This window comes from Chiroxiphia lanceolata, chromosome 3 (genome assembly GCF_009829145.1).
Source record: "Chiroxiphia lanceolata isolate bChiLan1 chromosome 3, bChiLan1.pri, whole genome shotgun sequence".
Lineage (NCBI taxonomy): Eukaryota > Metazoa > Chordata > Aves > Passeriformes > Pipridae > Chiroxiphia > Chiroxiphia lanceolata.
The window spans coordinates 78781009-78802961 of record NC_045639.1 but is presented as its reverse complement, the minus strand read 5'-3'; positions in this window follow the sequence as shown (position 1 = coordinate 78802961).

Sequence of the window (21953 nt, the reverse complement as noted above, 5' to 3'; positions counted from 1 at the left end):
GACTTGGAATTCAATATACATTACTGTCTATGTTGTTCTCCATTGCTTTGCTACAAAATTCCTTTAGAGGAAAAAGCATTATTTTTAATTGGCTAATTTATCAGTGCTAGTGGAAGAAAATTTAACAAAGGAGCTTGTGGACTCACATCTCAATATTGTGTACTTTCCTTACCTTTGATTCTGAAGTATCGAGTGATCCTACATGACATGTATAGAACTATGCAAGTTCTATAACGTGTACAGCAGAAAGAGACAAAGAAGCTGTTCTTGTTCTGTAGGAATGCAGCCCAGACTCTGTCACCTGCTCTCTGTCTGAATATGCAAATGCATTTTGCTGTCTGAGAAATCTTTTTTCTTTTTATTGATATTACTTTTGAAGTGAAGCAGTGCAGAGTAGCTAGAATCACCAGAATGATCTAAAGGTGCTCATGGCCAAGTCCCGCAGTGCTTTGTGCACTCAATTATTTGTGTTTCTATAACTTTTTACCAGAAACACCTGAAGGAAGTTCTTTGCAAAAATATCCAAAAGCATTGTTTCCTATTTTCAGTAAGCTTTGTCCAGCAAATATACAAAAGTTGGAAGGACATGCAAAACTACAGTATTTTTAAAAAAAATTAAAATTTACCTATAAATTAATCTTTTTTCTCAGTACTTATATTTAGGCAGCCTCGCAAGTCTTGTTCAGCTCTTGTAGGACATCGGATCCTGATTCTCAGAAATTGCCTTCTGAAAGTCTGAGGGCTGGAATGGAAGACCATATCCCTTTCCCTGTGCTTCATTTGATGCTGATCATGTGACAATGGGCCTTAGCACCCTGGTTATTTGGATCCTTTTCTATGTCCCCCACATCTAAGAGGATTTTTTTCTCCAGTGGTGCCTGGCAGCAGTTCAGCTAATTCATATCAACCCCCTACAAGCTGCTGACTCTTGAGAGATATCTGGGAAAGATGGTTATCAAGAAGGGCCTTCAGGAACCTTACTTTCAGCGCTGTGTATTCTTTCAGCAGCACAACTATGTTAATGCTAGCTAACTAAACAGGATCATGATGCAGACCCAAAGACTATCACATAGTTTTCCGAACTGTTTAATTTCTTGCACATTCTTGTCACAGTTTTGTCCTGGCCAGCTGGTATTCTCCTAGAAAACACCTGGTCACAGTTCAAGGTGTGGCCCAGAAAGCAGACAAATTTTGACAAACTCTTGTGTGTCCACGGACTATGTAGGCACCTTCTTTTGCCCCCTCCATTCTGGGCTGCTGTAGATCTAAGCAATATGTAGTCACTGCAGGAAGGTTCACAGTAAAAGGCTAATGTGAGATATTTCTGGAAAGAACTCAGATGTGTAAGCACTTGCGTGTGCTTCTGGATATGAAAGGGCAGAGGCTGCTGCTTTGTGGTGGGTGATGGGGAAGGGAATGTAGACATTCAGATGAGGAATCAACCAGTTCAGTAGTTCATTCAGGATTTCAATTACACTTGATCATACAGGATAAGGCAGAAACACGTGGGCTGAATTTTGTTTTGCCTGTTGAATTCATAAAGCCACAGATACTCTGTTTTATGGGAAAGTGCTGTAAGTGTGTAGTAGAGGCTGATGTGAAGGTAAAAGCATGCTTTGAAACATTCTGGGGTGATTCTGGCAGTTAATTTCTCACACAGTATAGCAGGTTTTCCTTTTACCCTTGGGAGACAAATACATGAAAAAGGACCACAAGGGATTCTTTTCTGTTCCCTGTAACAAAATAATATGTCTATAAGAATCTGATCTCTTCAAGGAGATCTAATACCATTAACTTTATTGCTTTTAAACATTTTGAAAAAAGCTTCTGGCTCCAGCCAGTATGTTTCCCTTTTACAAATAACAAAAAATGGACTGTATGATATACAGGCAGTTTGGTCCTCTGTCTGCTCCCTTTTGGGGACCCACCAGTCAAGAATTTTTCTCTGATTCCTTCAGTTTTCATTTCTGTGGAACATGGATATCTATTCTAGTAGGCATTAACAAATATTATTTTTCTCTGCTAGACGTAGTTCAGTCCTTTGACTTTTTATTGTCAAGTATTTTTTCTCTAGTAGTGGGAGCTTTATTCTTCTTGGAAAAATGCCTCAAATAAATGTGGCTATTGTGTCTTATTTGATGTTTTCCAGCCCTTCTAGTAACAACTGTGAATGGTATTCCGTTGCTGCCATCCTAATGGGCATCAACAGATTAGACTTAACATGAAGTTATGAAAACTTTGGATTAAAAAAAAAAAAGACTTTTTTACAGGTTTATTTTTTTAGTTGGAGATTGTAGAAAAAAGGTCTTCACTTTGCACTGTTTGCAGCAAATGAATCCACGGGAGACAGACTTTGTCCAGGAAGAACTCTCTTGTAACTTTATTACTCTATTTCTATATGCAGACTCTACCGACCCCAGGTCCGAGCTCTCCAGCCAGGCAGTAGTTTCCTTATCTCTCCACATACCATACACCCATGTGACTGCTTCCAGCCACAAAGAACAACCATGCTTCAAGCAGTTTTCCAGCTTGACCTTGTGATTCTTTTCACACACACGCTAATGTTAGCTCTGACTCGCTCAGGACCACAATATTTTTGCTTTAGTATTTTTCTTCTTTTATCATCCGGGTGGCTGGTGTTGTCTGTCCAGCTGCTTCTACAAGAGGTGACTGATTAAAGAACAGCATCAGAAAAGAATACTTTAGGTTAATGAATTCTGGATGATATTGAATAACTGTACATTTCTATTGTTCCTGTTATTTAAAGATCAGAACATAGTTTTTTCCTGTTTACATTGCCACAATAACAGAAACAACATAGAAGCAGAGTAGCAACCATAGGACCACTTTTCTATTACAGAGTTTTGGGATACTGAGTTTGCAATGTCACAGAAGCCCATAGGTGGTTAAGACTATGGGGTTACAAGCGGCCAAGTGTTTGATTTTGATTTTACTTTTTACAATTTATAGATGTAAATAAGAAAAGTGCGTCTCTCTACTAACACAGATTTCTTGCACAGGCAATGCTGTGCTTTAACAAAAAAAATGCTCCCATGTAATCCATAAGAAGGTGATAAAGACTAGCATCTCTCCTCTGTGAAAGATAATCATACTTACAATATAATTTAAATTTTAGGAAAACAGGACTTCCAGGAGGACTTGGCATTGCCCCAAACTCACTGAAGCCAGTACGATTTTTAGTGATGATGTCAATCAAATAAACCTAAAGTTAGAGGAAAGCTGAGTGCTTTAGATAGTTCATACATTTTTGTGTGTAGCAGTTGTATTAAATGTATGGATGCTTCTTTTAACACCTCTCACATCCTTTTAAAAAGATTGAGAGGATCAGAAAATAAAATCTAACCTATAAACTAAATTGGAAGCAATAAATTAAATGAAGACCAACAACTGAAAAGAAAGGGAAACCAGGTAAGAGTGACAAGGTACTCAAAGATCAGCAGGATGAATTCTCCCATTCTTTTTATGAGTAGTGGTTGTGGTGTGAGATTGTTCTTCCTTCCACAGAAGCCCCGTGAATGTTTACCACTTATTTCATGAGGAATGGGGAGCATTTGCACATAGAGTTATGTCTAGCATGAACTCAGTCACAAAACCTGAATGTGAAACATCTTGTTAGATCACTGAATCTGTGTACCTCCAGAGGCAGGGCTCTTCTCTTTGGCCAGGTCTGCCCTATAGCATCTCAGAGCAGGATTAGACCCCTGTGTACATAATTCCTTGGTTTTTATGAGAGAGAAAACCACAACTGACAGGCTAAAGGAAAGCAGTGGTGATTGCCAACATATTTTCCTATCTTGGTTACAGAGATGGCAGAAATAGAGTGCATGTAAGTGTATAGAGATTTTTAGGACATTTCTGAGTTGCTTTTAGTCAAATAAGCTAAAAATCTGCCTGTTTTCTGAATAGAAACTGTCCTGCTGGAAACCAGATTGGGCATTTGATTTCCTTTATTGTTTCATCTGCTAGCCTAATTTCTGTGTGATTATGTGTGACAGCACTGATTCTAAGGAGAAGAGAGTATATAACAAGGACAATGAATACTCAAAGGCAGTCTCCCTTTATAAAAGAAAAAGTGAAAATCTGGAGTTGTATAAAGTCTGCGGTTTCTTCTACTTGTGATGTGAAGCCTGTAACCTTTTCTCATCAGGAGAACAGTTCTTGAGAAACTTCATCTAAGTGAAGTGTGATTTATCAAAGAAAGTATATATTTCAGAAGTGAATTGCCCACTAAAAAAGCTCCTTGGGGACTCCAGAATAGTGTCATTTCACAGGGCACCTCCATACCTTCCATGTTCCTCTTAAAGCTTTCACTGATCTCCGGTAAGTCAGTTTTCCCCTAGTCTCTTGGTAAAACTATTTCCTGCCATTCCCTTCTCTTGTGTAGTCTCCAACAATGTCTTAATTTGTAAAACTGCTGATGCGACAATGCATGTACCTCTCATATATATTAACTGTTCTTATTGACTGCTCTCCCAGCAGCCCAGGTGCATGTAGCTTATAACATTTATTTACAGTGGGATTTCCTTTTTTTTTTTTTAAATTGTTTTGACTAATTCCTTGTGCGTGATCACTTTTTAGCAGTAGAACAATGTGATAATATACACATTTTTTTTTCTTAATCGTAGTTGTTGTCTTCTCTTTCTTTTTTTTCTGGAGCACTTTTAATTCATCTGAATTTGCTTTTTCCCCATTTGTTACTTGATAGACTGCTTTCAGTGTGCTGACTGTAAAAATTCTTTTGGAAAGCTGCCTGGTTTCTCTCTAGAGCCTGGTGTAAAGTCTTCAAAGTAAAAGAGCTGTTTTTTCATTTATTTATTTATAAGTAGTGTCTTCAAGAGGGGGAGTTGGGTCTTTTATTACATAGACCCTGAAATTCTAGTTCAAATCTTCTAAAGATGCAGACTCGTTGCATCATTTATTCAATAGAAACAGAATTTTCAAATTTGTTCTAGAGGGATCATCTGCTAGAGAATGCACGAATGAGCAGAGCTGTAGTCTGTTAGACTTATCATCACTGGTCTTATTGATTGATTACTGATTTTATATTTCGTGAAGAAATGCACAGTACTTTGGAAAGGTGAGGATGGTTTGTGGATTATTTGTCATTCACAAAGGTTGGAAAAGTGGAAAAGTACTCTGGTGCAAGTGTAGGAAATACTCCTGATTAATTATCATTTATCTACAATCAAACTCAGCAAATATATCTCCTGAAAGTCTTCAAGTGTTTGATCTGAAACTCATTACAGTTAATAAAAGCTTTTCCCGATAGCTACAAAAAGGACTGAGATTTGAAGTTATGTCAGTTTGAGGTAGAATGAAGTCTTAATTTTGGTTCACATCTCCAAAATGCAGCTGATGAGGGTTTGCAAGGTCATCCATAGTTATCAGGTGTTTAGTTTTTTCATATAGAAGTCTTAGAATTGTCTGTCAATGTGAATAAGTATTGCCCTGATGTCTCTGAGACAGGGAAAAAAGGATTCAGTTTGTGTTGCTGATAGTTCAGCAACTGCATTAGGCATTTGAACATGATCAGTAGTCAGAAATAAAATGTTGATCCCCTCACTCCTAGTTATATCCAGATTAAATGGCCAAGGCTTGTGTGATGTTTATTACCTTCTTCCTTTTTTTTTGTAGACTCCAAAGTACCTGATATTACAAATACAGTCTGGTTTAAAAGATTAAACCAAATAATTTTAGCTTTAAGTTACTGATATTTTCTTCATTTGCATCTGCACTATAATGAAAGGACTTTACAGTATCGGAATAGATTGCTGTAATGGAGATGTTTACATCTTTAAAGCAGCCCCATAAATGTTTAAGAATTGCTGGGAAAAATGAAATACACAGATAGCATATAGGCCTAATACAGCAGCTGTAAAAATCAGTGGGCTTGCTGGCAACTCACTTTTGACCAGAGAGCAAGCTCTGCCTAAGAAAACTATAAAACCAAATAAGCAAAATGGTTGGAAATGCTTCTGAGAATTGCAAGGAAGAAACAGAAAATGTAGTATATTGAAAGTGAAGCTAGAAGCAGTGCAAGCTTATTGTTTTTATTTGTGAAGACAAGTTGGAAAATAAGTAACTACCAAGGATAGATAGTGCAGTTCTGAGCCTCAAATAAGCCTTGTGAGTGAACTGTTTTTTGAATTTTTTTTTTTTAAAGGAGATGATTTGTTGAAAGTTAAAAAAACCCCAAAACAATGACCAACTGTCAAATCCAAATGTTATATCAACAGAAAAGCATTTAAAAGATCAAAATATCACATTTCCATTAGGGAGTTTTGCAAGGCATCTATCTGGCTTCCCAATTTTTTTGCCATTCAAAATACAACCAAATTGGAGCAAATGTAAACAAGCAAACTCAAATGGAAGAATTTGAAGTAGTTGAAAGAAAAATTCTTTTTGGGCCCTAATTCCCATTTTTGACTCATAAACATACATGCAGTTTTGAGTTTTCAGACTAAGTTTGACAAAAAAATTTACATTACCTTGAAGATTCTGAGAAGTGAAAAAAAGAAAAGTTTTCAGTCCCACTTAAACCAACTCTGTGTGAGCCATTTGTGTACTAATATATATTACCTTTATCCTAGCTGATAAAATGAAACTGTTCCATTTCTTTTATTTATACTGTGATATTTATCCAAAAAGGTGATAAAGATAAGGTTATAAAGCTTGAATAGAAGTACATGTTTTACACTAAGCATTATTAAGTCCCCAATGCTATATTTATTGTAATGACTGAGAGAGAATGAAAGATTTTACAATTATTTTGACCATGACACTTAATTGAAATGAGAATGTGTAAATTTTCTGTAAGAGTAAAGCAGATGGTGGTACTATAATATAGTTGCAATTTAGTCTGTGTTAATTCCTCTTTATAAGCCTGAATCTCCACCTCATTACCTAACATTAATGAATTCATGCCACACAAGATTCAACTAAGGGAAACAATAAAGAAATAAATGCACAAACTAAAATAGCAATGAAATTATCATCTGAAGAAAAAACTTAACATGATTCACAGTGTCAGTAAAGGTACAGGAATAATTGGTTATATGGATCACTGCTCCTGCTGTGATGTATCAGAAATCACTGGATCAGTCTCATACACACACATATCTGGAGGGAGCGTGACTGGGAGAACAATTGCTTTCCAGGAGAAAAACCCTCTTGAGAACATTTGTCTCCGTCCAGTGGCAGTTTCATAAGTAATGTCATGTCTTCAAAACACATGGATTAAAATATTTCATTTTAGACAACATTCAGCTGTTCAGTTACTGTATCAAATCTATGCAATTCTGCTAATTTTAGCAATGCAGGCCATAGTTATGGTGGACATTAAACCCTAAAAATGTAAATACAAAAAGAGAGTGAGAAACACAATAAATGGGTGGGACTCATCTTGGAGACGACTGTCTCTTCTTTTAGTTTTACTGATGATAGTAGTCTTCTGATTCAGGCATCAGGCTACTTACGGAAGTTAGAAGGATAAATCCAGACTTGGCCTTCTTAACCTGGGTGCTAAATGTGAAGGCTGTAATTATGAACTGACATCCCAAGCCCACTGGAATGTGTATGGGTCTGCATGTGGGAATAGGATGCTCTACCTCCTAAAGAAAACTGGAGTGGAGAATGACCCTTCAAGTGTCATTCATCATCAATGCACAGTATTGATAAATTTTCCTTCCCTCACCAGAGCCATTACCTTCTATCTTACACGGCATGCTCAGAACCACTGGGCTGACAGAGGCCACTTTGGTCTTCTAAAGTTATAGGATTTGCATTGAGAATGCTTCATGGTAATCTCAGCTCTGCTGGAAACTGCAGTTTAAAAGATGGTTCCACGTGCCTGCAAATAGAAAAAGAAATAGCTCAGAACAAGGAGAAAGAGTTAGTTTTCACCAGAAGTCAGGGCAAGATGCTCACTCCATTTCACAACTCTCCCATGAACTGGAGGAAACAGTTTTTGTTTACAAGTAATGTGAGAAAGAAGGCTGAGTGCTTTTTTACAATAGCCATTGAGTCAAAGCCGCAGAATGCAGTCAAATCGTCTGCACTCATGAATTTTCCGACAGACCAGTAACTGACTGATTAGTAACTTATGTGGCACTTGTGTGGGTCTGTGTTAGGTTTTTCTTACCATAGGTGTAAAACAGCATTAAAATAATGAGCTGAGGCTGTGATTTAAACTTTAGTTACACTCTTCCTATGTCCCAATAGGAACCCCATTCTAGTGAGTGTGCGATGTAAAAATATCAATCAGCTAAACACAATTTAATTTTAACAGTATTCCTTCCAGGGGCCATAAATATCTGTAGATTGAAAGGTCATGGAAGCGTTGTTTAAGATGTAAATTACACATATACTGGCTATTTTAACATAAATTTAAAAATAGCTCGAATAGTATCATGATGGCAGGTAGGAAGAAGCCTAAAGAATTTTCTGAGTCTTCTTCCTTTGTACTTTGTTTTACTTTGTGTAAAAGGCTGTAATGCAAGTATTGTGTACTATCTAAGTGATAGTAAAGACTGGCAGTAAAAGCTATTGCTGTATTTAAAACCTGGCAATTAGTTCAACAAGTGATTTTGTTTTGTTTTTAACAAGCACATGATAAACAAGGGAGCAGTGAAAGGTTCATGAGATAGAAGGTATGATCTAAAGTGAATGATTACTCAAGCCTGTCAAAATTTTATCTAGTATATTTCTCTTTTGTTGCTGTTTTTTATGTTCTAATTCAGAAATAAAGGGGATTTCTCTCTCCATCGCTTTGCCAAAGTAGAGTAGAACATACAGATTGTTATGTTGCACTGTTTAACAGCTGCACAGAAAACCCAAGAGTTGATTTTATGGTATATCATTCATTTTAATGTAGAAAGCATCTTTATAGCAGTAAAATCACCCCTTTTCCTTCCCCATTCGCTTAGGTCTGTACCAGTTACTTCATATGAAAGTTGGGATGCATTTTAAGTTCGTTGCTGTCATGCACAGATACCTGAGGTACTACAGTAGTTCTGTGATCTTAAGGTGGGCACACTAACATGCCTTATACCAATCTGGTTTTAGCAAGGAATGATGCCTTTTAGTTCCATGATCATAACTTTTCTGATTTACATTCAGCTCTTGTACACACTTTCTGCAGAAGTACTACATAATTTAGTGTAGGCAAGAAAACACTAGACTAGGTATACTGTAAAAATCTGGCATGAGTTATTTTTTCTCTGCCTAGAAGAGGATAAGGGAGGCAAAGTGGATAAGATAGGAACGTGCTTATGTCTTGCCATTCATTTGATTTTTCTCATCATGAATATGTTCTTTCCTTATGACCCCTGCAAAATGGTATTAGCATGAGATGGTGAGTGAACAGACCTCTCTAAAAATACAACACTTTAACAAATTGTTTAGCAATGACTGCATGCAGCCATCAGGAAAAAATACTGACAAGGATGACAGAATTTCAATACAGAATGTGAAAGTATTAAAATAATCTGAGGATTGACTGAAAAAGGAAAGCCTGATTAAATTTTCTTGATAGCTTCTGAGGCAGAAAAGAAACCAGACGTCTCTGAGTCTATATTTACTACTGGAACCTCTGTTCATTCTTCTTGGCTACTGTAACAGAGGGGGGGTTATTTTTTGCTCTTGGGAACTGAGAGGCTCAGCCTGAAAGATATTGTCACTGTTCAGCCACTGAGTCTAAATTTCTGTTTTTAAGAGAGTGTTCTCAACCTTTTCCCAAAACTAAAAATAAACCTGCCAGGTATTTCCCCCCTCTTTGCAGGGATTAGAAGCACTGAAATACCATGAAAGAGGTAGTTTTTAATGTTCTAAAGTTTTGGCCTAACAGTGTTAAAGGAGATCAAGGGATGTCTAAACCTGATTCCTAGCAGAAAAATAAGTGGAAGCATTCAGATAAACATACGCGTTATATTTTTATTTTAATTCGAACAGGCTTTTTAAGGTTCACTCATCACTACTTTCCATCAAACATAGTTTAACATCCATCTCAAATTTTGTCTGGTAATATATGATGGTTTTTCCTTTCACTTTTAAGGTTTCACCAAATATTTTACACTAGCGAAAACTGAATGAACAGAGGATGGATGAGACAGTAAATCTTACATTTCAGCTGTAAAAGGTTTTTACTGAAGGTGATGGTAAAGAAAATGGGAAAGACAGTAAATTATCTAGATAACTGCTAGAGTATCTGCTAAAGCATCTTGTTTTCTATGGAATAAAACTTAAGTAAAAATCTGAGCCACATAAGGTAGGACTCCATTCTCCTACGATTAGGCACGTACACTGTTGATTACTAATTTGAGGCTGATGCTCTGCATCTAGTGCATATTAGGTATCTACTTATAATTTTTACCAGTCTTTAAGTAAAAGCCTTTATTAAACTCGTGTAAGACTATTCCTAGTCTAAACTAGTAACAGCACAAGACTGAACAAGTTTATTGTACTCTTTACCTGATAAAAAGAGCTTGCAGTGACTAGCTAAGACACAGGTGAGACATCACTGTAAACATCGGCATTTGATGACATTAATCTTTCTTGCGATACCTATTTGCCGTGGACCTGTTGCAAACTTCAGATCTCTCATGACTCTACCATTTTATTATCACTATAGTGGAAACTAAACCCACAGCTGTGTTAGCATTTTTGGCATTATGGCTATACCGGTTAGGGGATATGATGTTTAGTGACATTTTTATACTGAGAAAACAAGCAACTATATTCAGAGCTTCAACTTCTGTGCATGTAATCAGCAGAAAATGCATGGGCAAAATATCACTTTAGCTGATAAGAGATGCATCTCTGCAGTGCCCAAACCACTGGTGTGTTATCAATACCTTTCTAGCTACCAATGCAAAGCACAGCACTGTGAGGGCTGCTATGGGAAAATGAACTCAATCTCAGCTAGACACAATACATGAACAAAGAAGTTTCATACTAAAAAATGAGTTAAGAAGAGAGGAAGGTGAATTGTTTAAAATGACCATCCAAAGTCAAAATGGAAGATACGAGGTAGAAGGAAGCTGTTGTTCAAATGACAAGCCATGATTTAGAGGAGAAAAATCAGTGCCAATGTTGGAGCATGTGGAAAAGTGCTAGGAAAGGAGAAAGGTGAGAAACCAAAGTCAAGGATAGTACAGATGCACACATTTTTTATGCTACTAAATAGAGACAGAGAGAGCTTCAGACTTCTCTGTGTGCATCACACCTGTCAAATATGCATGAAAATGCTAAACAACAGGACAATTAATTCCCTCACTGGGGTTTGAGAGAGTATGGACGAGCTTCTTGGAAATGTGGGAATAGATGTGAATAACACCTATTCAGCACATACACACCCCAAAGCACAAGCTCCTGCTTAAAATCTTCCCTTTCCCAAGAAACTAAGGGCAGGTGTGAATCTGCATTTGACTCCCCTTACAACAATATCTATCAGGGAGAGGTCAATGACATGTGTAACTACCTGCTGGCCACTTATTCCTCCATCCAAAGAGGTTGAGCTTTTCCTATAAACTCACAGCTCGGAGGGGTACAGTTGATTGGCTTTCCTTCTGTTCAGTTCCTCTTCTTTGATTTACAGCAGTCTCCCACACTCTTTTCACAGGTCCTTCTCTGACTTCACTGATAAGGGATTTGTCTGTGCCCAATTAGCAAGGCTAGTGTATCAGGCTGGAACTAGATAATTAAAAGAATGAAAAGAGACAGAGTGACCTTGGTTCACAAACCTCCATGGGCAATTTAAAAAACTTTAAAGATTTCAAGAAAATGTATTAATGTTACTATTTTATATCTTGTTCATCAGAAACAGGGCAGTTGTTCTTTTATATCTTCAAGGTCTGTCTAAAATCAAGAAAAAGGTGAATTTCTTTAATTTCTTTTTTCATTTTTTTTTTAACTGTACATTTGATAATTAAACATTTCTAGGACAGAAATGCACTTTTCAAGTTTCCAAATGAGGCGATGACTTTATTGTATTTTATTTAAAAGCATATTTGTTTTGAAGGGAGAATATGAGTGGCATCATTCTTATGGTAAATCCAGAGCAGTAGAAACCACACAAAGCAGGAAAGGCCATTCTTCGTTTTGTCTTACCTGCTCTCACATATTTTGTTTAGAAGGAGCAAAGGAGAGATATACTAGCTGGTTAAAGCTTGTATCTGGCTCTTCCATGTATGCAATTAAATAACGGCATATTAGTGCTTTTAGCAAAAGAACAAGGATCTGATTATACAAGGTGCCAAAAAGAAATGAGGGAGGTGTAACTTACAGGCTGGAAATTCATCTTAGTTAACTGTAACCACCTAAAGGAGAGAGATGTGGTTCAGTTATTGAGGTTTCAGAGATAGTTGAACGAGAGAGATGGCAGAGCTATTCAGAGCTGTCTTATCTGAGGGCTCATAGTAAAAAGAGATGCTGGATAAAGACTCTCTAGAGGTGCCCTTCTGTCTGCCTGGCTGTTTGTCCCTCTTGATTATAACCATAGCCCAGATGGCTAGCTTAGACTAGATGCTTAATTTTTATTTAGCTGTCTAAAGTTAGGGAAGATAAAATCCACTAGAAAACTAGGCTGCTGGTATACCACTGTGTTTACACACAAGTTTAAAGAGATATTTTGATTAATGGAGTGTTGGTAAATTGTCTTATAGCCAAGAGTTTGAGCTTTTATGACTAATTTAAAAGAAGTAAACACATAGGTAAGAAGAGTAATCTGTTGTTATCAGATGTGTAGGTCAACGGATGCCAAAGAAGGAAGGAAAATACTTCTTACTGTAAATGCATTCTTGGCTTTTTGATGCCTTGAGTTTCCACTGGTATTGGATTATTTAGTCTCTGCTCGTGTGTCAGTTTGATTCCAGGTATCATGTTGTGCTATATTTGCTGGGCCAGTTTATTTTTCTTTCCTTTGTATATGTGTCTCTCCTGTGTGGATGTGAATTTTCATGTCTGTGTGTGTGTTCACAGGATGAAGTCTACTCAAAAAATTAAATCTAGCTTTATGTCCTGAGAACAGAGATGTGCCTCTTCTCAAAAAAAAAAAAAACCAAACCCAAACAACAAAACACTGAAAGATCAATGTCTGGGTCTTTACTCATTTACAAGGTTCATTATATGGAGGTGTTCCCATCTCAGCTGCAGAGGAATGGAGTATATCCACTTTCAGATAAAGCACTCAACTCCCCAAATTAAATATTTTTATCCTCCTAATTCCCTATAAAGGACCCTGCAAATAGGTAAGGTGCTAAAATGTGATTCCAAAAATCAGCTTTAAAATATTCCTGGCTCTATTTCAATGTCCCCGTGTGTATATATATAGAGAGGTTGAGGCCAAAAGATTTTTCAAATAGCTTTTCTCAAAATATTCCAACAGACAACCCTGTCATCATTAAAATGGCAAGTTTCACTGCTCAGAAATAAGGACCATTTTCAGTTATGCGTCTCATCTCTGGGGTTTTGTTTTCTCCATGTCTGATGTGCTTTTTCACATTTGTTTACTTCCAAGGCGTATTGCAAAGCTTGGACAGCAGGGTTTTGTTATGGTGTGCAGGCACAGTGTGCATCCCCGATTTTTAGTACCAAGCATTACTCTACTACTAGACGAAAGTAACAGCTGATTTCTTACAAACAATGAAGTATCAACATTTTACAGGTAGGCACTGTTTAAGGCTCCACTTAAAACATAATGACAGACATAAAAGTGTGCCCTTAAAACCATTGCTGCTCCTTATTGTTCCTTACAGCTTTCAGATTTTCTTCCTTCTAGGTTAGCACTTTTACTGTTACCCTTTCTTTGTGCAGTTTTTGCTGGTTTTAAAATAAACCTTCCAATTTACAGTCTGTCTATTATTGGTACTAAGTTTTTAAACCCCTTCACATTAAGTCATTTCAATGTCTTGACAATTTATTAGCCAGGAATTAACTCTTTGTTCACACATTTGCTATCTATGCTGTAGTCCCCAGAGACTTTCTTCATAGATCTTGTTCCATGATGCTAATTGGTACCAGTGGAGGATACCTAAATGCCAAGCTATTTTTAGTTGATCTACAGCTATTTCACTAATGAACTTGTACCATGAGCAGAATAAAGCTAGAGCTCCGGCAGAAATGTATGTATTCGGATTTCTCACAAGTGCTTCTTTGAATTGGCAAAAGGGTACACTTACTCACAAAATGCAGGAACAAATTTCATCTTGGCCAATCAGCATCTGTTATAGAGATAAATGTGAGCCAAAATTTCCTGTTTTAACACTGAGCATTTGGCCCAGAAAGGATGATTATTTAAACTTCATGGCTAGGTCCCAAATACAGGCTCAGAGGCAGCTAACCCAGCTACCAGAGAGGTAGGCCATATTCCATATCCTGCTGGCAGGATACTTGTTAAAGACTTGGTTTACTTTTACTACTTTCAATTCTTTGACATTTTTAAATCTGAATTCTCATTTGCAGTATAGTAGCATTTTGAAGGGTTAATAAAATGAATTGTGGCTATTACAAATTCTTTTTAACTGAATAAGCAAGTAGTCAGATTCTTTGTTGACATTTGGGTATAACTCTTTGTAGAAGCTATGCATATGAAAAGTTTGATAATAAAAAATTCTGACAAAAAGTAGGGTTTGAATGAATAAAAAATTTTCAGGGGAGATATCGATTTCAACAATCATGTTAAAAATATTAACATTTCAGAAAAAAACCTTAAAGCTGATAAAATGTCTTTTTCAATGCTCTTCCTTTTGTAACAATTTTAAAACTTTTCACTTTCACGACAAAGGCATTTTCTGGGGATACAGATTCAGTGTTCTCAGCCTCTCCCCTGTAAACTTTTTCATTTCCTGAGTGTCTCATATTGGAACAATAGGTTGGATGCTGAGCTGCTTTTTCCTGAACAAACCAAGAAAGAAAAACATTTCCTTTGGGAGACACCGCACTGCCTGCAGTTCTCTGTCCTGCAAACGGTATTAAATTATCTTTGAAAGTTATCAGTAATATTCTGCTGAATATCAAGGGGTGTCACTGTTGAGCAGTAAAAGACTTCCCCTTTGCTGAGTAAATTGCCCTTGTGAGGTTTAATTTTAGCTTTTTTCTTGCAGCTGTGGAAAATAGTCTCCAACCCAAAGCCTATTAAGGCTGAGACTACGACTTACTGCAGAGAGCACCCATAGAACTCAATAAGCAAATTACCCTTTCTACAGCGGTCAAGGGTTAAAAACCATCTGAGGTCTTGCTCTATTCTAACCTCAACATGGAGATTTTCTAATTGAGCCAAACATACACATATGTATGTTTGTCTGTTTTAGGGAAAGAATGGTTTAAAAGAGTACACAAAGGAAATAGGCATAATCCAACCTAAGGGATGCTAGAAGCCCTGGCCAAGCTATGGGTTAAATCCTGGACATCATGTCATTTTGGTGTAATTTTGCCTTTACAGACAAATTTCCTTTCTATCCCTGGAATCTTAGCTAATGCTATCCAGGCATTGTATATTTTGAGATGTCACTTCTCATTTTTAAGGACAAGGGAATTTCTCCCATATTCATAATTTTACTAACCCTTAGGTCCTACGAGATCTGTTTTTCATTCGTGTTATCATCTTAAATTTTCTACACAGAAGCAGATGACAGGAGAAAATGGAGTTTGACTCATCAAGTGTATTGTTTCCTCATTCCTTGACTTGAACAAAGAGAAGTCTCTGCCCTTAGGTTCCACATAGGAAAAATTCACCTGAACAGGAACCCTGGAATCTCAGGGCCAAAACCATTTTCAAATGCAGATGGAATAGTCAGTGTCACAGTCCTCAACCAGCCTGAACAGCTTTGACTACTGGCATCTTACTGCAAATTCCAATGTAGTTGCTGAACGCTTGTACTTCTCTTTGTTTGCTTTAGTCTTAATGTTTTTAAAGCTTTCATGTTACAGATAGCATCTCTTTCATCTACATGGTGTAAATATAAAGTTTCTCATTGTTAAATTCAAATCCATGTTCATTTCTGAAGGGTTTCATTGAAGACTCTCTTTACTTGAGGTTAATCTATACCAAGTAGCACATGTAGAAGCTTAAACAGTATAAAGTCATTATTATTAATTTATTAAAATCAGCTTCTGAGTGTTCCATTCTTATTCCCTTTAGATTGACATGAAAACAAAACAAATTATGTTTGTGTGAAAGTTATATTGATGTAAGAAAATTTTATCTTGATGGAGTATCTTCAAAGGGAAGGAAATCTTCCTCATGGGGAAAAAAAAATAAAAGCTTTTTGCCTTTTAATACAGTTATGAGGAAGGACAGAGGTCAAAAGTTTTTCCTTATTTGTATACAGTTCTGGAGCCACAAGTCTCTCACTAAAATTGAAGCTTAGAGCAGAAAGTCTCTGATGAAAGTATAGTTTGCTTTCAAATGTTTGTTCTCTTTTTGACATGGTACTTTGTGTCCAACTGAAGAGCTAAATAAGCCTAGAAATACTCAAAAACCTTTCAGCCACAGATAAAGGCATACATATCTCCCCATGAGGAAAAGTTTAGTCCTATTGATCCAGTAAGGTCTGTTCAAACCATAAGATGAATACACTCGGAGCTAAAAGGTAACTGTGAGAGAATGTTGACCCCTTCATGGCATCATGACTGCTGGTATGGCAGGGGATTTCATGGCACACTGACCCTGGAAAAACACTGGCAGAGGGAGCAGGAGGGAAACAACCATTGTTTCATGGCATTGTTGCCCCATTTTATGAAGGGGGATGAGGTCAGACTATTTCCATAAAATGTTTCCATTCTGATTTAGTTTTAGTGAGTTTCAGCCTTTAGACTTTTTGTTCTTATAAGAGGCAAATGGGAGGGGATTTTTAGGTTGATTTTCTCTCATCTACCCCACTTATTAAAAATATCTCTCTCTTTGTTGAGAGATGCCTTATGAACTCAACCCCAGGAGTGTGAAGGGACTCTCTAGACACCTCTACCACCAGTTTTGTGTTAGAACTTCACAGTGAGTTACTTGGATGGCCTTCATGCAAGCTCCACTGTCTGTGTGAATTTGGTTCCTTGATCCTCTTTTGGGAAGCAAGGGATTCAGCTACAACTTCAACAGGAGTTTCTCTTTTGAGTGTGTAGGTTGATGTGGCTGGCCTGCTTCTCAACACAGGCAGCCCCAGCTCTCTGTCCTGCAAGCCCAGAGAGACTGACTTCTTTCACCAGCTCCTCTGAGATGTCTCTTTGGGGCTGGGGCCATATGGGTTTTCCTTGCAGCAAAGGAAGAGAGCTTGTTCAGAGTTTGTTTAGGTTTCCTTGAGAAATGGAGGCCTTCTCACACTGCAAAACTTGTAAACTACAGCAGAGACAGACAAAGCTTTTAATACAAACTTATTAAAACCACTAATTAGATCCCAGAACCATTTCCCATCCCATTACATGTATCTCTAGATACGTCTCCTTGAACGCTTCCATCAACGCTGCCTCCGTACAATCCTAAACATCCACTGGTCAGATTATGTGACTAATACATCTGTTCTAGAACAGGCAGCAGTTACAAGTGTTGAGGCAATGTTGCTGAGAACGCAGCTGCGTTGGGCAGGACACATCTCCAGGATGGAGTACCACCGCCTCCCTAAGATCGTGCTCTATGGAGAACTTGCTACTGTCTGCTGCATGAGAGGAGCCCCAAAGAGGAGATACAAGGACTCCCTGAAACAACATCTCAGCCTTGGCCATATTGATCAATATAACTGGTCTACTCTGACCTCAGATCGGGAGGCCTGGAGACACAGCATCTATAACGCTGTTGCTTCCTTTGAGAACGCACGCAGGATCACTCTCGAGGAGAAAAGACAACGCAGAAAGAATTGTGTCTTGCAGAATACACCATCTAAGGAGTCTTTGTTGTGCTTTTTGCAATCAGATATGTCTATCTCATATTGGCCTCAGTAGCCACCAGCGTGCTTGTAACAAATGTGGATAGAGCCTTCCTAAATCTTCGTTCGTGAAGCCTAGCCATGATGATGACATGTGTCTCTGCTTAGCTCTGATTTTTCAAGTGATCCAGGACCCTGATAAACTTAGAGGGACACATCACAGAAGAGACTGCCTGCCTTTGGTCCATTTTTATCAATAGACTAGGGTTAATGCACTGATCCTGCTTCTCTCTCTGGAGTCTGCATTTATAATAAATGAAGCATCATTAGCATATGCTCAAGAATGTTTGAGAGTATTTAAGTTTCATTTTGCATGAAGCAACAGCTCCTCTGAAATCACTGATGTAAAAGAAATTGTTGTACCATGCAGGAGTTGAAGAAAGGGGAGACTGAAAAATAAAAAATCATGTAAGTACGTATTAAATATAGAATTCCTGAGCACAAGTCATGTTGAAATGGTCTGAGTTAAAACCAGACTAAAATGGTGGGTATGGGTTTTAATATTTAATTTGAGAAACCCATTTCTGAAAAATCTTTTCTTGAGGTCATCTTAATATTATTGACAAAAAAGGCCTTAGGAGATCCTGCATGTGAAAACGGGTTAAGCAACAAGTAGAATTAAAACATTTGGCTGTATTCCAGTGTATGGATTAATGTCTGTATTTCAGTGTTCCTGTCTCCAGATGCTCCAGGGGAAGTTGGAAACTAAAGAGTGTGGAGGGAAAAAACACAAAAGTGGTCTGCAAGGAAAGGCCTGAAGACTTCAATTAGTTTGACTTATTAAAAAGGTGTCAGGCAATTTAGAGTGTTTACTGATGATTTAGAAATATGTGAAAACAAACAAACAAACCCAAACCAACACAAGAAAACCCAAAACCCCCACAAAACCCCCAAAAACCTGAGATCAAAAGGGTGTGCCATAGGAGGAGGCTTAATATATGAAAGCTGAAGCCAAATATGCAAAGGAAAAAAAAAAATCTTAGAGCATTCATAACATTGATATTGAACAATACAATGTGCTGCTGAAGGAAATATTAGGTTCTCCATGGTCCTGTCTCAAGAATGAATGTCTTTCCAGAAAGAGTCTTTCAGTCCAGCACGTCAGTAAGGGCAAAAACAAGGGTAGCTGGTTTAAATTTAGCAACCTGTGATCTACAAGATAACCCGTTGTTTTTTAGCTCTTATGTATAAGCAAAATTACAATAAATGAATTTCAGCGATATTCTATTTATTTCAATAGGCCTTCCTGAAAATAAAAATAAGCTTTATACTATAATTACAGGACCTTCTTTAATGATTATCAGTGGTGCTATGAAAAAATGGCGTGGATCTTAAAAAATCCTTAAAAAAGAGAGAATCCTGCAATTAATTAAAATTTGATGTTAGTGCCTGAATTTACAAAGATGTTATAGAAGGCTCCTTCTGCTACTCCCAGAAGAGTGTGAACTTCTGAAAGGTTTCTGAACGTAGACCAGGGTATGGAGATACCTATGCGATTTTGAAAATCTCAAGTGTAACATTATACAAATATTCTCTCTTACAGACCATTTTAAAGTAATGTATATCAGAAGTCTTTTGGTGGTGTCCCTTTTTCTGACTCCCATGAGTCATTACCCAAGAAATTCATATCACTGAAAGTACTATATGGATACTGCATAATATAAAAAGCCAAGCATCTCTACCATAGTTCACAAGCAGGAAATACAGTAGTGTCATGGGTTTACTTGTTCTAGAAAACCAAACGGGAATTTTCTTTTTCCTGCTGAAAGGTGGGGGAGGGATGTTGAATGGGGAGGACAGTTTTCTGCCTTGGGTGATTGACCTACACAAAGGAGCTGGCTGGCAGAACTACATTCCAGGCTGATAGCGCTCTCTGAGGCTGGGGGGGGGGGTGAGGAGTTTTTCTCCCTTCTTCTCCTTGGATAGGGGCACTTCACTTTTTGCCTTAACGGAGGCAAGGTGTGCCTGTGTTGGAAAAGCTCTGAGGCCATTTTGCTCTCATCCCGGTCATCTGGCTGCTCTCTGGCCTCGGCTTGCCTGCGCGCTGCTCTGTCTCCAGCCCGAATCTGCTCAGATTTCATCGGAGAGTTTGTGCTCATCGCAAAAAAAGGGGAGTCTTGACCACAGCCAGCCATAGATGGCATGAGTTTAGTGGGAAAGAAACCACCCTTCTTTCCCCTTTTCCCCTTCCCCTCCTCGGTGTGTGTGTGGGGAATCTCCATTTTCAGCTCCTCCTGTGATCCAGGGCCTCACACGATGACCAACGGAGCCCAACAGCGCCCCCTGCCGACCAACACCGAGCACGGCAGATGCTGCTCCTCCAGTGATCCAACAGCGCTCCCTGCCAACCGTGATTAGAGTCGCGCTAGAGGACAGAGAAGTATCAAACTGTTTCCTTTTTGAAGGGGGCTTTTGGGTACAGGATTATCGTTTAGTTGTTTTCGTGTTGCTGGTTTTGCCAATATACATATATCCTTTAATAAAGGGTTGTTATTTCTTCCTTTTTCCATTCTTCCTCGATTGGAGCCTCTTAATTTTGGATTTACAATTGCTGAGAGAGAGGAAGTTTGGTCTACCTCATAACTCATCCTCTTTAGCAAAACACTTCAGTCTCCTTAAACTGAGACAAGTAGTTCCTAGGGGACTCTCATTGCTCCATTGCAGGAAAAGGACGATGGCTCTGGATGTACAGCCACGCAGACCCAGTGACCCAGAGATAGTGAAGTTGCATTGCACTGGCACCCTTTCTTTCACTGCTAGGCAAAGGACACCTATGTTCTCTGCTTAAGCATATCATGAAGGTCAGGAAGCAACATTTGGCTACCACTGCTCTAATTTCTCACAAATTTTTTTCACTAAGCAAAGGAATAAATATACTTCTAAATATTTTCTAAAAAAATACTTCTAAAGTATGAACATAGCTTTTAATAGTTAGTCTGGGGTTCAGTATGGCGATATGTAATGCTGATAGTATCAAGATACAAGATACTTAGATATTGTGTCTATTACAGTTTGTAAAATGGGGGCGATACCTTACATATCCTTGGAAATTATTCTCTTTCGTCAAAATAACACATGAACATCAGCCTAACATAGTAGTAAGAAAGCTCTTTATCTAAGAATGAAAAAGAAATGATTACTTGAAAATATAACTGATGTCTTAGCGTTGATGCTGGCATGGGCATATAAAAAAGTTTTTCTTCCTTGAGTGAAGAAAAATTGGACTTATATCTGAAAATGTCTACTACAATCCTTCATTGTGATTGCTTTAAAAAAGTTCAGTAGAAAGTCTGAGTGTGCTTTCTGCTTTCAGTTCTTTTATTTTTTTCTAGTCCAGTAATTTTTTTCAGTTGTTTTTCTTCTAATTAGGAGAGAGATTCTTCTCCTCCCTTCCACTGTGTCTTTGAAAGAACTAAGAAAAGGCCTGTTTATTTCTGTTGTGCTAATCCCTTTTTCATATGGTTGTGCACAATGCCTAAAATGATGAGACCATCTGCATGTGGTCTCTGAATATATTTATTTTGACAAGCTCTCAAGAGACGAAACATGGAAATTACCATATTCTTTTTTATCTGTGATGACTTTCCAATTCCAACCCTCTTGCGCATCCAGCATCAGCTCTTCCTTTCCAGTGGTAAACCTTCAGTGGCTATATTTATTTATTTTGTAGTGAACCAAAAGTTCTGTTCTTGCTTCCCTAGGGCTCGTGTTTCTAGGAAGGGTATAACCACACAACTGTAGTCTGGGAGGGGTCCCAAGGGCAGCTTGTGTGAAGAGCTGAGAACCTCTTCCTGGCTGGCTGTGTTACTTTAGGCACTGGACTATGAATTAAATACAGTTTTTACTGACAGTGAGTTGCTCTGCATTTAGTTTAGTGGGAATAAAGGAGAAGAGAAAATGTTTTGTTTCAAATTGTGTTCTTGTGGGAAAAAAACCCGAAAAACAAAAACCATGAAAGCAGAGGACCCTTAGTGGGCTGTATGTTTTTCTACCTTGGAGGGAAGCTAAGGGCCTTGAAAATAA